The sequence below is a fragment of the Meriones unguiculatus genome, chromosome 19 (genome assembly GCF_030254825.1).
Source record: "Meriones unguiculatus strain TT.TT164.6M chromosome 19, Bangor_MerUng_6.1, whole genome shotgun sequence".
NCBI lineage: Eukaryota > Metazoa > Chordata > Mammalia > Rodentia > Muridae > Meriones > Meriones unguiculatus.
Window position 1 is genome coordinate 36,721,582 of NC_083366.1, and position 17,467 is coordinate 36,739,048.

General features: G+C 42.0%; 1 protein-coding gene and 1 pseudogene across 2 annotated transcripts in view; one reads left to right on the forward strand and one right to left on the reverse strand.

Annotated features, from left to right (window-relative positions):
* Positions 1 to 8,269, reverse strand: part of Stard3nl (STARD3 N-terminal like) — a 36,451-nt gene extending 28,182 nt beyond the window's left edge. Inside the window, exon 1 of one of the 2 annotated variants that reach the window (XM_021646314.2) lies at positions 8,115 to 8,269. The gene's annotated coding sequence lies outside the window, so the exon portion shown is untranslated. The remainder of the gene's footprint in view (positions 1 to 8,114) is intronic. The other variant, XM_060372964.1, reaches the window with a different exon arrangement.
* On the forward strand, positions 8,269 to 15,983 carry LOC132649309 (cofilin-1-like; annotated as a pseudogene).
* The last annotated feature ends 1,484 nt before the right edge of the window (positions 15,984 to 17,467 follow it).

Sequence of the window (17,467 nt, forward strand, 5' to 3'; positions counted from 1 at the left end):
TTGCTGGTGGGAGTGCAAACTTGTACAACCACCTTGGAAATCAATCTGGCACTTTCTCAGAAAATTGGGAATAGTGCTACCCCAAGACCCAGCTATACCACTCCTGGGCATATACCCAAAAGATGCTGCACCAAATAAGAAGGACATTTCCTCAACTATATTCATAATGGCTTTATTCATAATAGCCAGCACCTGGAAACAACCTAGATGTCCCTCAAGTGAAGAATGGATAAAGAAATTGTGGTACATTTACACAATGGGATACTACTGAGTTATTAAAAACAAGGAAATCTGCTGCCTTTCTTAAAGAAGCCCAGGCCCACCTTCCAGGGAGGGTTCTTCCCAGTGGGCTGGGTCCTCTTACAGCAACGAGCAATCAAAACATTTTTTACCCACAGACAAGACTGGCAATCCCCCAATTGAGTCTCTCTTAGATTAACTCCAGACTGTGTCAAGGAGACAGATGAAACTAACAAGGAGACCTATTTACAAAATCAATTTATTTATAAAGTTATCCTGTATCAGTCGATTTGTTTTAATAGACTACTTCTTCTAGGTATAATATGTACAAGTACCTTCAAAACAACTCCTGTTATACTAAGTATTCAGTCTTGAAAACCTATACATATAAGTAACCTCATACGAAATGAACAGGTTGTACTTACAGATATTTAGGACTACACATACAAAAGCATATGTGTATATATAACAATGAAAACAGAGGCCATGAATGTTAAAGAGAGCTAAAGGGGGTTTATAGAAGGGCCTGGGAAGGGGGGGGGTCGAAAGAGAGGGGAAATGATATAATTATAAGCTCAGAAGAGCAAGTATTTTTTTTAATGGACATAAGGAAGTCCTCAGTTTTTTCATATATATTTCATATTTTGTTCAGAGGTCTTTTGTGAGTGAAGCACAATATCAAAAGCTCCTATGGAACAAGGAGGTATCCTTAACAGTTTTTCCTACACAGCAAGTGGTAGGGCCAGGAGGAACACAAGCTGAAGGTTGTCCTCGGCTACACAAGGGCCTCAAGTCATCTTGGGTTATAAGCAGCCCTGCCGAAAACAAAACAACAAGAAAAAAACAAAAAGCAAAAGAAAAAGAAAACAGAAGAACCTCCTAGAGAACCATCTAAAGCTTAGAGAAATGGTAGACATGCCAGAGATTCTATTTGCTTGTTAGATTTATAAACTACAAATACCAATGTATAAACATCAAGAGGACCATGCACGGCAGTACTGCCTTTACACCCAGCACTCAGGAGGCAGAGGAAGAGGAACTTTATGAGTTCAAGGCCAGCTAATTCTACATATCGAACTCCAGAAAGGCCAGGACTACATAAAGAGACCGTCTCAGGAAATGAGGGGAAAAAACAAACAAACAAACAAACAAACAAAAACAGAGTACAGACCCTGGGTACTTGCTAACTAAATTTCTTAAATTACGTTCAGAATTTCAGTATGACATATTAATGTACCAAGAATATTCTGTTTTTTCTGAGCTAGGGTCTCACGAACTCCTGGTATAGTAGAGGGTAACCCTGTAGACCCTGACTTTCCTGTATGTACAACTATGCTTAGCCCCAAATAAAGAATATTAATTTCAGTTTCCATTCTTGATAATGAAGTTAATAAAAAATCCTAACCTTCCCATATAGCTTACACTGGTCATCTTTCTGAGATGCAAAAGCACAGCACAAAAGGGCTATACATATACAAAGGAACTACTCAACCTAAACAAATGGACATATATATTATGTAAAATATTGTGTTCATTGCTGAAAGTAAAATCGAAAAGACACTGTCCCTATACTCTTAAGTTATACAAGTAATTTGAAAGCAAATAAAATCAACATGAAAAAGGAGGCTGAGTATCAGTTTGTGACCAGAAATGTCATTAAAAAAAAAAAAAAAAAAGGATTGCCTTAAAAGAATTATACGACTTTGAGTGACCTGAAAAACTGTTATGATCAATGAGGAGGAAGACAAAGGCACTTAAAATGGACTGAGCACAAGCATGTCCACCAACAGTGAGGCAGCTTCTGCCTGGAGATCCCAGGGGAGGGAACTGAGGGAAACACCTGGCAGGCTGGAACACAGGTCACAGAGGGCTGTGAAAAGCCAGCATGGAGTGAGTCCTCCTTTCCCACAAGGCTGGGCTGAGGAGACCAGCATTCTAAGCACGGGGCAAACAGCAAAGGCCAGCAAGAGTTCAGCGCTTCGGAGATGTTGGCAGAGAACTTCCTCCTTCAGACAAAGGTAAACAGTGGCTCTCGACAATGTGAAGTATGGCTGTGCTTCGGTCTCCAGGAAGGAGGCACTCAATTCCAGAGTGCCTGTGTCCTCACACCGTGCGCAGTTTTTATTTAAGCGCTGTGGCAAGGCTAGGTCATGAAAGAGAGTTATGGTTGATGCCTGTCTCAGTTAAAAGCTGGCAGTCCTCACAGTCCACAAGCAGCCAGCTCTGTGCAAAGCACGTCAGAAAGCCAGCTTTAATCCCACATGCCTTTGGCTTAAAAGACTAGACAACGGTCGAGGAACAGAAGGCCTATAAGCACCCTCATGGCCGCCTGCGTTCTCCCTGCGCATGAACCTAACACCCCTCACCCAGCAGACACTCATCTCCTGAGGTCAGCAAAGCACTGCCATACACCTCACAAAGGGTCCGAAACCGACAAGTGGGCCCTATGCTTATCTGCTGGCTTACACACTTCCTGAACCGGGAATAATTAATTGGCAGTGTGCAGAGGTGAAATTTTTCACTAATGAAATCTCCAGGTTTCTAGTTTCTCAAAAAAAAAAAGCAACTGGCAGTATTTTCCACCTCAGCAGTTTGCCACCCAGTCAGTGTGCTCACTCTTGGCACTAGCTGGCATTCCCTTTTCCTTATTACTTATTATACTCTAAATTATCTTTACATTACTGACAGTGGTTAGTCAGAAAGGCTGTGATTAATTAAGGGCGCTGGCTGGTTTTACATCCCAGTATTGCCACTTCGGCCGAGTTACTTATCCTTTTTAGATGTTTTTATAGATGTTTTTCAAGATAAGGATAATAGCAACCTAACTTGGAGAGAGGTTTGGAGAATAAAGACTCCCACTGGGACAGGGAGTTAGGGAGGTGAATGTGCTCACAGCCCTGGGGCATTTGCCACAGTTGTCTATCTTGGGGTAGAGGCCAGTGATGGTCTTGCACATCAACATATCACTAGCAAAGGCTAGCCCCATAACAAAGACTTTTCAAATTCCATTTGTCAGTGGGGCTGAGGATGGGAAGGCCTAGCACAGGCCATCAGAACAGCTCTGGACACACAAAACGTCTTCTGTGCTAATTACCAGCAACAATGCCAAAGCAAATCCTGGCTTGGTGCCCTCAACTCTGCTGGCAAAACTTCTAACACCTCAAGAGCTGCTGTTACCGTTGATGAATTTACAACACCACAGGAATAGAAGAATGGCTCTGGAAGCTGAAGAGTGGCTCGGCATCAAGAACACATGTTCTGACGGGCGTGGCTAACAACCACTTCAGCTCCAGCTCCTGGGGAACTGATGCATTCTTGGACCCTGCAGGTGCCTGCACTTACAGGTGCATACAGCCACACCCCAGCACACACACAAACACACAGAATTAAAAATTGAAATAAGTTTGAAAAGAGAATCGTTACTGAAATCACTTGATCCTGCATTATTGAATCAACAAACAGGAAGGGATTAATTCCAAGAATTATGAACTCTATATTTTGAAAACAATGATGAGAGTGTACTATAATAAGCAATAATATACACGATTTGAAAAGTCTATCATTCTGAGAGTTACAAGATACAATAAATCTATTAACTGCTTCTTCAACTTAAAAAATTCCAAGACAAATGATGCATTTAATAAAGTGAAGATTAACTAGTCACAAAACACTGAGGGTGTGGGGGAGCTGTGAGAAACTAGAAAAACAGAAGAGGCGCACTTCAGACTCAGAGTACAAAACCAACCCTAGCCCAGCTCCTGACCAGAAGAACCCTTTACACTTAAACAGCCAGAGTCAAAGACCCTGGGTGAGAACTGAGGCTTTGACCTCCACTCACAAGACAAGAAGGACTTTCCACATCTAGGTCTGTTCATAAAGAAAGAAAGGCCTAAGCTGTGACACTATGTCACAGAAGAGATTGTCAGGAGAACCCCTAAGTGTTGACCAGGCCCAAGTAAGCAGCCAAGAGTCCCAGGCCAGGCTCACTGGACATCAGCTTTTCCATCTCCAATATTAACAATATTAACGCCTGTAGCTATTTCATATGACTTTTTCAGTAACAATGTGTGCTCAACCTTTTTAAGCTTCTCAAAAGAGACCTGCTGCACACTCTAGAATTCAGACCCAAGCTAAAACAGGAAGACAGTTCTGTGGAATCAGGGCGGAGAAAAGCTTTCCGGCACTTCTCACAAAGATGGTAATTCAAGTGCAAACAAAGCTAGAGGGCTCTAGACTCTGCTAAAACCACTCCATGTACAAGGCAGTCTTTTAGACATGAGCCAACTCAGATTTGAGGTTGTATCTATGATAAGGTACATGAAAGGGAATGAAAGGGAATGAAGGTAAAAAGGCAAAACAAGTAGCAGAGAAGATATCCCAAAAAGTGCTGTGAAAAGAGAAAGTGTCCATCAGTGAGAGAAGAGGAATGTTTTACTGACAAAGTCCAACACTGGAGTGGACTCTGGCACAGTCAGAGCCTTGGGCTGTTGTCACGCAGAACACAAGCAGTGGCAGGCACTAAGGCGGTCAGGATCCCTGTTTAAAGCACAGGACTGGCCATGATGAGACAGTCTGGATGCCTGCACTGTGAGGTCTGATGTTCACAGCCTAATCTCCACAAACGTGGCCATGAGCTGCAGGAGCATCCTTACAGATGGTAAGACTTGGTCTAAACATACAGTTTCGACATTTGGGGCTAAAGTGAGTAAAAGCACTTTTGCATAAATGTAAAGATCCTCTGACACTTAAGAATTCTATTAACATTATTCTGAAGGCATTAAACTCAATTTCTGTTATGACAGCAGCTCAAAGTGGCAGCCAGAAAGCAAATTAACCTACTGATTTTAAGTTTCATAACTTTACTGTTGTTGATCTAATGCAGTTCTTCAAATAAGAGAACCTTACAACCAATGGTTCTTTTTAAAATTTAGGACTACCTACACTATTTCTCAACCATATAATAAACTGGTTTCTCAACCATATAAACTTTATAAACAGGCTTCTGCCTTCTTAAAGTAGCATTAGAAAAATGACATCACTGAGCTCACTCAAGAACTTCCTCAACCGTGGAAAAGCTCTACTTGCTACCAGAAACAATGAAGCAGCAAGTTTCATGCCACATTACCTCATAGCTAAGATAATAAGAACAGGCTAGGAAAACATTAACAACTTTTTAAAAATTTCTTTCACACACTTCTGAAATTAAAACTTGATTTTTTTTTCCCCCTGAGGTACTGGCTGGGGACTGAACCCAGGGACACTCAGGTATTCTTTTCCTGAGCTACAATCCTACTTCCTCTTCATTTTTTTTTTTTAAGTCAGGAGTCAGAGTCTTGCTACGTTGCCCAGGCTGCCCTACAACTTGAGCAGAGCTTTGCATATAGTTGGCATTATAAGCATGTACCACTGAAATGGGAGTCACTTATACTATGTTGGAAGTCAAAGTGACAGCCTTCTAACAAAAAGGAAGGGCACATGCAAAGTGCTGACATATACTTCTTCAGAAATGGGGGTAAAAAAAAAAAATCAAAGGATTATTTTTAGTTCAAGGAAACGCACTGCTTCATCTTTGAAACTGTCTCCTATGAGTTTAGGAACAATGAGTTCGGTTTCTCGAGACTAACGCGCCGTACTTTGATGTACACAGACACTGTTTGCTATGAGACTTTCTAGAAGGGAAACAGAACAAAAATACCAGCATGAAAATTTGGAGGTGAGCACTTGGCATTCCTGGCTGTTTTATGTGTTGAAATTTGGTTCCAGAACCCCTTCTCTGCTGAAAGGGTCTATCTCATGAGTTATAAAATGCAACATCAGAAACCAATAACCTGTAGATCCTGCTATTCACTGCAGAGAGAAGAGGTAGAGCATTGGTGCAGCAGAGTAAAGCCAATGACCTCCACCGATTTAGCTGAGGTGAGTTACTGTACATTTCCTTCACTGATGAAAAGTTTAGCATTTGCAATTATATCTGAAAAAAGAATGCATGTGACGTCCCTAAGAAAACTGCAGGAACTAAATAAAGACAGGAATCCTGAGTCAGAAATGCAAGTTCCAATGGGAAAGGCTAATCTACTTACCACTGTACATTCTTAGCACTTGTTAGGACAGAGCAGGACTGCCTGCCAGTGCTTTCCAAAAGGAAAGCAGGTAAAGACTGTATTGGAATTGACTCACGCCTAGGAGAATGGAGATAAAAGCTAGAGCTGAAGATAAGCAGATGGTCTGTCTTACATAAAGCAACGAGAAGGAAAAATAACCTGGATACAGCGCTAGGGAACAGAGAGCCATTCCTCCTTAAGAGGACCCGGCTCCCCAAGGAGAAAAATATAAAATGATTCCATAACCAAAATAAACAGAAAGCTGCTGAGAGTGTATGAGTGCCTCTAAATGAAGAGGGCCTCTAAGTCCAAACTTCCACACCAGCACACCTGCTCCTTCTTCAGGACTACCTCCAACCAACGCCACTCCCCTCCCTCACTGCCCCACCAATACAGCCAAGTGGAATCCCCTCCCACTGAGCTTGCTCTTCCTTTCCAGCCTTGCAGTGTAACTGGAAACATCCTGCTCTTCCCCTGACTCTATCCGAACATTCAGGTTTCATCCAAAGCATCCTCTCTTCAGGGACATTTTCCCAGATTCCACATTCCACAGCCACACCAATGTGTCTTACTGCTCGATGTTCCAGCATTCATTCCTATCTAATATCATGCTCTTATTTGTGCATACATTCTATATTCAGCAAAATCCAAGGACTCTAAGGGCAGGAATCTTAGCCAGTGTTCAGCACTCAGTTTCCAGCACCTAAAACACCATGTGGCATACACAGACTTTCATCATATAAACTGTCTAATGATGAAGTCCAAACGATAATCATCATCCTGAGAAAAAGTCTTCGTAGCAGTTTTCATTTGTTTAATGCATTTGATAATGCAATCTTTAAAGATCGACGTTTGAGACAGGAAGATTTCAAGGAAAAATGTATTCTTCCTAACAATACAGAATGTTACATATGTACTTATCAGACGTAGAGGGGGTCACAGTATACAATGTCCCTTCATGGGCATGATTATGTAGCACTTCACTTATCCATAAATACAGCCAGAATGCTATAAATTGTTCTGTTTCATCAAATCCTGCTCTAGAAGTGGATGATGGGCAGGTGAAGCATAGATGGGAATTATGGTTTGGACCCTTAAACAAAGACATCACACAGCACATGCTGGAGTAACTCTAGTGCGCTAAGTCAGACCTGTTACTAACCTTAACCAAACCAGCACTAGGTCAAGTGATGGCTGTCAGTGATTCCATCTGTGAATCTAGACCAATGTCTTTAAAACTACCGTATTAATACTATGAATAGTATTCATACGTAGAACACTATGAAAAGTTCCATGATGTCCAACCATGTTCCAACCAGTAGAGGAAGAGAAAGAACGGTACTTAGATTTAAAAACAAAAAAACAAAAACAAAAATAAAAAAACTACAGGCAGGATGAGTGGGCAAAGCTAAACGCTGAAACCATGGCTAGAACATTCGTGACTCATGCTTTAAATTTCGTTTTGTTTTGTTATATCAGGGCTTTTCTTGAAGAAAGCACAAGGCTGGTAACCAACAGTACCTGCCAGCTTACACCCGCATGTCACCAGGGTCTTGATGAGGGTGCATAGCAAGGGGCCGAGGTTGGACCACCCGCCTCCTGGTGAGGATGGGAGTGGGCCCGGGGCCGACATCCCTCCCGCGCTCCTCCACGTTCCGCGGCTGCACCCACAGGCCACGCAGCCCCGGCTAGGTCTGGGGAGCCCGGCGAGCCCCGGAACCTCAGCCTTTTGGCTTCGCGACCTGCCCAGCAGGGAGCAGGAAAACAGCCTACCTCCTCCGCGGCGCGGGCCGCCCGCTGGCCTGCAGACCCGGCTCCGCGGTCCCCGCCGGCTGGGCTGGGGCGGGGATGCAGGGCGGGACCGCCAGTGACGTCAACACGCTGGTTACGCAAAGACGCTTCTGCTGGCCGGGACCAAGAACAGTGGCAGAGGAGACGGCGGGCTGGTTTGAGGAGCTGTCGGTCTTGTGACGACCAGTAGGCGGCTCAGGAAGGAGGCAGTGGGCGGACCTGGGCCAGGTCGCGCCTCCACAGCCGGTTAAGAGATCTTAACAGCAAGGCTGTACAGGATTTCAGCTTCTTCTCGGATTCTGCAGAAGAATCTTCCTTTAGCCTCCTTTTGGGGGATCAGGCTGGAGCAGGTGAAAGGTAATCCTGAGGGTGGATTTCAGGCCCTGGCATCTTGGTTTGAGCTGTCCACTAAGAACTTGTCTATCTCAACTCGCCCAGACTTACATAGGAAGCCTTTTTTCTGCTCTCCCACTTCGCAATGCTTTTTGCCTTACTGATAGTTAAGGCTAACTATATTTGCATGATTGTTATACACAGAACTGAGCACTAAGTGATGCTTATGTTTTTTTCCAATAGATGCTACGGTTACGTCCTTCAAAAATGTGAAGGAACAAAGGAAGATAAAATGCCCTTGTCCATTCGGAAGATGCTCAGCTTTTTGGAGGAAAATAATATTGCTAATCCTATCTAGGTCCTTCTGCCCCCTCCCCCCCCCAACCCACCCCCAACTCTTCCACAAAACTCCCCAAGCTCCGCCTAATTGGCTTTGGGTCTCAGCATCTGTTTTGATCCACCGCTGGGTGGAGCTTCTCAGAGAATAGTTATGCTAGGCTCCTGTCTGCATTCGTAGCAGAGTATCATTAATAGTGTCAGGGTTGGCTCTCCCCTATAGGGTGGGTCTCAGGTTGGGTTCGTCATTGGTTGCCCATTCCCTCAGTCTCTGCTCCATCTTTGTCCCTGTACATCTTGGTAGGCAGGGTAAATTTGGGGTCGTAGGTTTTCAAAGTCATTGAATTGCTTTAGTAATGTTTAAATTACAAAAGTAAATGTATATAGTGCAATATTTTGAACATTGCAAGTTGGGTAAAACCTGTTTTTAAAACGTCAATTAACAGCTCAGTCTTTGTGATGGGTCCTTCCTGTGCATTGACATGTGAAAATATTTGTTAACACTTAAGTTCAAATCTTCATCTATCATTGCTTTTTCAATGCTGCATGAGAGTCCTCAGGAACAATAGTTATAATTTGCCATTTCTGTGCCCTCAGATATAGTTTATTTCTTTAATTGCTAATAGAAATGCTTCCTTAAATATGTATGAATGCATTTTTCTACTTCTGTCCAAGCACTGCTTATGGTGCAGAGGACAACAAAACAGAATGGATCTCAGGATATATACATCTTCAGTCCTGGTAGTAGATGTTTCTGATAAGAGCCCCTGGTCTTGCAACAATGTTCCTTTCCTCCCATAGAATGTAAGTAATCCTGTCCAGCATCCCTTTGAAAAGAAATAATACACAAGTTTTTTTTTTCTTTTCATATTAATGAGCATGAAAAAAATAAAGGATTGGGTGTGTGTATATGCACAAGGTGCAGGGATCTTGAGTACAATGATCTGAGCGGCAAGGTGAAGCGACTGTGCAATTACTGTAATGCACGAAGCCTTCTTCTTGGTGATTACAGCACTAAGCACTGTTCTGACACTACCGCTGTGACTAGTTTCCCTGTTTTCAGGCTTTTGTAGTCATACAAAAGTCCACTAAAGGACCAAAAACAGGATTACTGAGCTTAGGCAAAGTTTACATATTCTTCATGTGTGTTACAAAGCAAGTGGCTTGCCCTGCACATGTTTTCACCAAGAAGGGCACCACACGCTCAAAGCACCAGGTCCGCTGACTCTGGACCAAAAGCTCTGAGATGATAAGCTGAGGTTGCCCTTCCCTCTTATGACATCATGATCTCAAACACTTATGACAGTTGTTTAAAGCCAAATAACCCAAGTGGCAACTAAGGAAAAAGTCTCTCCCGCAGTTTGTGCTGAGGAAACTGGGCACACGCATGCATGCACAGTGATGTTGAACCTGTATTTCTTTTCACATACAACAATTAACTCACAGTGACAAAATGGCCCTAAGAGAAAAGCCAAACCCATAAAACTCATAGAAACAAATATAGAAATAAGTATTTTTGAACCAGGAGATGGTGAAAGTGAGCTTCTAGGTCACTGGATCAAGGTGGAGTTGGGGATTGTGAGTGTCCAGCACCATAGCTCCCCAAGGTAAGACCACCTCGAGCTGAGAAAGGCTGTCTCATTCACACAGTGCACATCATTTTCATCTAGGGAGAGTGCATAGATCAGAGGGGGAGAACTCAGGCAAAATCCTACAAAATATCATCATTTGAAGAATAGACAGAAGCACAAGACATCAACAAGAAGCCTAGAGAACATGAATTTAAATCAAAAAAGAATATGTAGAATAGCCACAGATGAGAGGAGAGGAGAGGAGAGTGCGCTGAGAGATGGAGTTATGCAGACTTTAATGCAGAACAAGGTAGGTAAGAGCAGGATGGAAGAGGATGGACACCAGAAGAAGAAGAAAACAGGAAACAACCTAGGAACCTGCCACAGAGGGCCTCTGAAAGGCTCTGCCCTGCAGACTATCAAAGCAGATGCTGAGACTTTATGGCCAACTGTTGGGCAGAGTGCATGGAATCTTATGTAAGAAGTGGGAAATAGTAAGAGCTGGAGAGGACAGGAACTCCACAAGGAGAGCAACAGAACCAGAAAATTTGAACACAGGGGTCTTTCCAGAGACTCATAATCCAAGGACTATTCATGGAGATAACCTAGAACCCCTGCACAGATGTAGCACATGACAGTTCAGTGTCCAAGTGGGTTACATAGTAATGGGAAGAGGGACTGCCTCTGACATAATCTGATTGGCCTGTTCTTTGATCACCTCCCCCTGAGGGGGGAGCAGCCTTACCAGGCTACAGAAGAGGACAATGCAGCTACTCCTGATGTGATCTGATGGACTTAAGATCAGAAGGAAGGAGAAGAGGACCTCCCCTATCAGTGGACTTGGGGAGGGGCATTCGTGAAGAAAGGGGAGATAGGATGGGGTCGGGAGGGGAGGAGGGAGAGGCTTATGGGGGAATACAAAATGAATAAAGTGTAATTAATAATAATAATAAAAGCAGGATGGAAGAGAATACAGGGTAGGGACAAGGACATAGTCAAGGAATATTTTCTTAAAGAGACCAATATTGAAGTCCATAGTAATGACTATAATCTGTGATTTGACACATAAGAAAACAAGTAGAAAATGAAGAAAGACAAGCATTATGAGAAAAGCAGTGAGAAGAGTGAAGTTTGTGAAGCCTTGAGGGCAGCCTTGACTGAATGGTACATTGGCCACACAGTAGAGAAATCAGATCAGTTCTGAGAGGGCTGGCAGTGGACCACTTGATGAAGGTAGGAAGAAACAAATGTTTTGCCCAACACTGTCTGTGCCTTTCTTTTTCTATTAATTTGTGATTAAAACATGTTTAGGAGTTTGCCTAGAAGAGCAACCCTCTAATCATTTTGTAATAGACAAAGTACAGATACATATTACAATTTAGTTTCCACAAATTGATGTTGTTATAAAAATAATGTTTAAACATGAGAATTGCTAGTTTCAGCTTAAAAAAGAAAAAAACAAACAAACATACGAACAAACAAACAAAAAAAACCCACCAGCTCTGTCTGGAAAAAGAAAAAAAAAAAAAAGACAATGGAAGGACATTGGGAGGTGGAGAATCCATACTATCCAGACCATAGATTCCAAATAAAATTGAGACATTTGGGTCTTCTCTGGGTGGACTTTGAATGCTACTTTATTCTTAATAGCGAATGGAATGAAATTTGCTGGAGAGCTCATTGAAAAGTCTGATTCAGATGGAGCAAATTATCTCTAAAAAGTTGAAAAGACAAAGAAAATATAATTTATGAACCCATAGCTAATGTTAGAACTTGGTAGAAATTTGCCAATGTAAATAATCAGTGAATTTGGTCGTTTCCATCTTTTTCCCTCCAAACATGAGGGATCCAGTTGCATTTTGGTGCAACTATTTAGCTCAATGTGGTCTCTCATGTAACTCAGGACCACAACTCCAATGAGAACTCTCTCCTGCCCCACCGAGTGAGTCAAGACAGCCAGGAAGGAGGCCCCCTTCTGCCACCATGACTCACCATGCATGAGCCTGGGCTGGTGACCTCGGTAGGGAGCCACTGCATCTCCCTTACATGTGGACCCACTGCTAGCCAAGGTTGGTTAGACCACCAATTCCACATGTCAAATTAGGCCTTTGCCTTGCAAAGTACCAAGGAGTCACACAGAGGTCACGGGTCTGTTCTTCCCAGCTATACTTACAAAGTTTTCACACAATGTTTATGTTGGCAGGAAGAATCTCCTGAAGGATCTCTTGGTAATGTGTGAGGAAGGGCCAAAATAATGGTGGCATATCCAGAAAAGTAATGCTTACTATTATCATGAATTGTTTTCAAAGAAAGTTATCCTCATTGCTTTTTTTTTTTTCTCTCATTGAGAATTTTTAGTTTTATTGTAAGCATCTGTAGTTTGTTCTTGCTGTGGTGACAGAATTTGCGTAAACTGATGGTGAGTAATTTTTAATTTTTGACAGCCCTATGTTGGTGCAAAAATTTCTCCATAAAATTATGTTTTCCATAATGTTCCTTGGAAAGCAGATAAATTGTACACACAAACAACAGTAAATCCTCAGAACTTCTTGTTGCTGAACCCATTTTTCATAAGGGGGACCTGACAGAGTTACTGAGGTTTTGGTGTGTGTGTGTGTGTGTGTGTGTGTGTGTGTGTGTGTGTGTAAAAACAAAATTAGTCGGTATGGAAGCTTAGGGGAGTCTTGGATTCTGGCAGCAGCTGCCACGGTTTATTTCTTCTGTAGCTCCCCTTGTCTCCCTTTTGCTTCTGGAAACATGGCCTCTGGTATGGCTGTCTCTGATGGTGTCATCAAGGTGTTCAAGGACATGAGCATAGGCAAGTCCTCAACACCAGAAGTGAAGAAATTCTAGAAGGCAGTGAATGTTCTTCTGCCTGAGTAAAGGCAAGAAGAGCCTCATTCTGGGAGAAGGGCAAGCAGATCCTGGCAGATATGGGGCCGACTGAGGACCACCCCTTTGGCAAGATGCAGCCATATAAAGACTGCCACTATGCTGTCTAAGATGCAACCTACAAGACCAAGGAGAGCAAGAAGGAGGACCTGGTGTTCATCTTCTGGGCCTGTCAAAGTGCACCCCATAAGAGCATAATGATCTATGTCAGCTCCAAGGATACCATCAAGAAAAAGCTAACAGGGATCAAGCACGAATTGCAAGCAAACTGATACCAGGAGGTCAAGGACTGCTGAACCCTGGCTAAAAAACTAGATGGCAGTGCTCTGTCCCTGGAGGGCAAACCTTTGTGAGCTGCCTCCATCCTCCTGCCTGGAGCATCTAGCAGCCCCAGACCTTCTTGTGGGGGTTGCAGGCTGCCCTTTTCCTGCCAGTTCTGGCCTTCCTAAACTGCTTTTCATCTTCTGATTCCTCTTGGGTGAAAGCAGACCAAGTCCCTCTCCAGGCACCAGTTTGGGGAGAGCCTGTGATTTTTTTAAAAAGACACCCCTACTTCTCATCCCTCTCCATCCCAGGCTGCCAACTTCTAACCACAATAGTGACTCTGTGCTTGTCCATTTAGTTCTGTATGAAAATGAAATGTGAAAATGACACCCCCTCATCCCCACCCTCACTGAGCCAGCTGGTTGCCCTCCCCTTTGCCTTGATCTTGGTCACTCATTGGAAGCAGGGCCAGTAAGGAACCTTCAATTTAAAACAAAACAAAGTAAAAGCAATAGAAAGACTAATTAATGAAAGAAAAATGTAGAGGCTTATGGGAGAGGAGATTAGGTTTGTATCCCTTCCTCCCTTACCTTCCAGATGTCATCATTCCACCCCTGCGACCACCCTTGTCATAGAGGCAAAGGAAAGGAAAGGAAGGAAGGAAGGAAGGAAGGAAGGAAGGAAGGAAGGACAGATTCTATTATATCTGGCTCACAGTTGTTGTCAGTGTTGGAGTCATTTCAACCACACTGAGGTGCTTTTGTTCGTTGCTGAGTTGTAGGAGTTTTTTTTTTGGTGCATTTTGGCACTAGATCCTAATATGGTGTACGATTTGCAAATGTTTTCTTCTTTTCAGGGTATTTATTTACCCTGTTTATCTTTCCTTTTGATGAGCCATTTTTGAATAGTCCCCTCCTTTTTTGCTTTTATTTCCTATGAAATAGGAAACCTAATTTTTTCTCAGATCTACACTGTTCTGTTGGTCCAAATACCTCTCTTTCTGCAGTATCAGTTTTGATTATTCTGGCTTTGCAGTATTTCAGTCAGGTCTTTTAATTCTGCTTGCTTGCTTCCCTTCCTTCCTTCCTTCTTTCCTTCCTTCCTTCCTTCCTTTCTTTTCTTTCTTTCTTTTTTCACATAGTGTTAGCTGTTTATGGTCTCTTGATACTTCATGTAAATTTTAGGATTCCTTTAGCTAGTCCTGAAAAAAGTCTTATTAACATTGTATAAGGATTATTTTGAATCTGATAATTTTATAAAGGACAGGCGCTGCAGTAATACTGTCCTCCAATGCAAGCTCATGCCATGTGCTTTCATTTACTTGTCCTTAAATTTTCTAGTACCATATTGTACTTTGAAGTTTACAAGTCTTTCTTTTCTTTCATTAACTTTATTCTTAATTATTTTATTTTTATTAAATCTACTTTGTGTGTACACACACTCATAATTGTGGAGGTTAGGGGGTGACTTATAGGAGTTGATTTTCTCATTCTAGCATGTGGAACTCTGGAACTAAAGTCAGATTATGAGCCTTAGAATCAAGGTCCTTTACCTTTTGAGCCATCTTGTCGACTCCTATTTGTTATTATTTTTGTTTTGTGATGCTGAGAATGGAGAACACCTTACACATTCTAGGCAAGTACTCATCAGTAGGCTATATCCCCAGCACTATTTTATTATTTTTGATGCAATACATGGTAATTATTTTAATAGTTTAAAAATAAAATTTCTTTTGTGAGTGTATAAAAATGCAACTAATTTTGTTTGCTGACTAAATGTTTGGCTTTAGCATCATGGTAATTTCTGGTCTCCTGGGCTGACTTTGGAAGTCCTCCCTCTCCTTCAGTGTGTATGTTGGAAATCTGTAGAAGCATCAGTGCTAATTCTCTTTCAAAAGTACTGTAAGATTCTGTAGGAAATCCATCTGTCATAGACTTGTGTGGAGATATTTTTGATTCCTGTTTACGAATTTTTAGGAGCTTTCAGTTGTCTATTTTTAGTCTTTGTAGGTTGTATGATTTGAGAAGTTTATCCAAATTCTAGGTTATCCAATTTGTTGTATAATTATTTGGTCTCTTAGAATATTTTTTAATTTAATGTGTATGGGAGGGAGTTGTCTTCATGTATGTCTGTGCATCACTTGTGTTCAGTTCAGTGCCTGAAGAATGAAGGTCAGAAGAGGGTGTGGGTGATCAGCAACTTGAGTTACAGATGGTTGTGAGCTACCATGTGGGTGTTGGGAGCAGAACCTGGGTCCCCTGCAAGAGAAAAACAAAACAAAACAAACAAAAAAATACTTTAAACTGCTGAGCCATCTCTGCCATACCACTTGTAGTATCACCTCTTTCATCTGATTTTAGTTTAGTACTTTGCTGTTTGTTTGTTTGTTTGTTTTTTCATATTTTAGCCAAAAGTTTGTTTATATTGTTAATCTTTTTTAAAAAAGATTTTGTTGGCTTCTATATGGTTTTCTACTACAAAATTAAATTATTTATTCTCTAAAGTTCATTGCTTTTTTTTTCCTCTGCAAGTTTTGATTTAGGTTATTCTCTTTTTCTATGTTAAGGTTTAAAGTTAAGAGTGCTGGCTTCAGATATACTTTTTAATAACAGTGTTTATGCCTGTACATTTGCTTTATCCCTGTTTTCATTGCAACTATTAAGTTTTGGTATATTGTATTTTCATTTTCTGTAGTTATTTTCTAAGTTCCCTTAGATCCCTTCTTTGACCTGGCTTTTATAAAACTTGTTTAATTTCAATGTTTTCATGAAGCATCCAGCTCTGCTATTGTTTTCACCACTGTGATTTGTCTTAAGGTTTCTATTGTTGTGCTAAAACACCATGATCAAAAGCACCTCGGGAGAAAAGAGTTTCTTTCAGTTAGCAGATTATAGTTCATCATCAACGAAAGCCAGGGCAAGAACTCAAGGCAGGAACCTGGACATAGGAACTGAAGCAGAGGCCATTGAGGAATGCTGTTTCCTGGCTTGATCAACCTGCTTTCTAACATACCCTAGCACAACCTGCTCAGGGGTGACACCACCAGAGTGGACTGCCCATCGCACATCAATCACTAATTAGGGAAATGAAGCATAGGCTTGCCCACAGGCCAATCCAGTGTGGGCATATTCTCAATTGATATTCCTTCTTGCCTAATGACTATCTTATGTCATGTTGACATAAAACTAGCCAACACATAGTTGTAATGGATAGTATGACTCAAATATTTTAATTTGCTTAGGCCTGTTTTATGGCCTGGCATAGGTTTATGCTGGAGGGTGTTCACTCTGCCGTTGAGGCTAATGTATGTTGCTTTGGTGGCGGGCTGTACTTCCTGTGTATGTCTATGTGCAGTTGATGTGTAAGCGTAGCTCAAGTTGTCATTCTCTATTCGTGTCTCACTGCCTTATTAACTACTAGAAGCGGATTTCAGAACTCTGCTATAACTGTGCTGTCATCTACTTGTGAGGAAAAATATCCTTACTGTTACACAAAGAAACCTTGGCACGAAAGTAACCAGCAAGAAAATGTCTTTTTGTCAAAAGGATGCAGGGTGACCCAAACTGAGCTAGCAAGCAGCACAGAGGGCCAAGGTGGTCCCTGCCTTTCATCCCCAGGCAGGATCTTGACAGTTCCTCCCTGGCCTTTCAGTCTACTACTGATTGGCTAATTTTGGAAGTTGTACAAAAGAAATGAAGGAGGTGGGGGGAGGTGGCAAGCTGCTGGGATCATCAAGTTTCAGGAATTTACTAGGATCTTTGAGTAGAAAATGTTTTACCAGGTAAGAGAGATAAAAAGATTTGCATAAGAGTTTTACTAGGTTGACCTGTGGCAGGCTAGGCACCTTGATGGAGGAGGATGAAACATTTCTCACAGGCTTCTGCTGTCAGATGCTGTCTCATTAGGACTGAGTTTCTTTCGTGGTACAGCAACATGGTC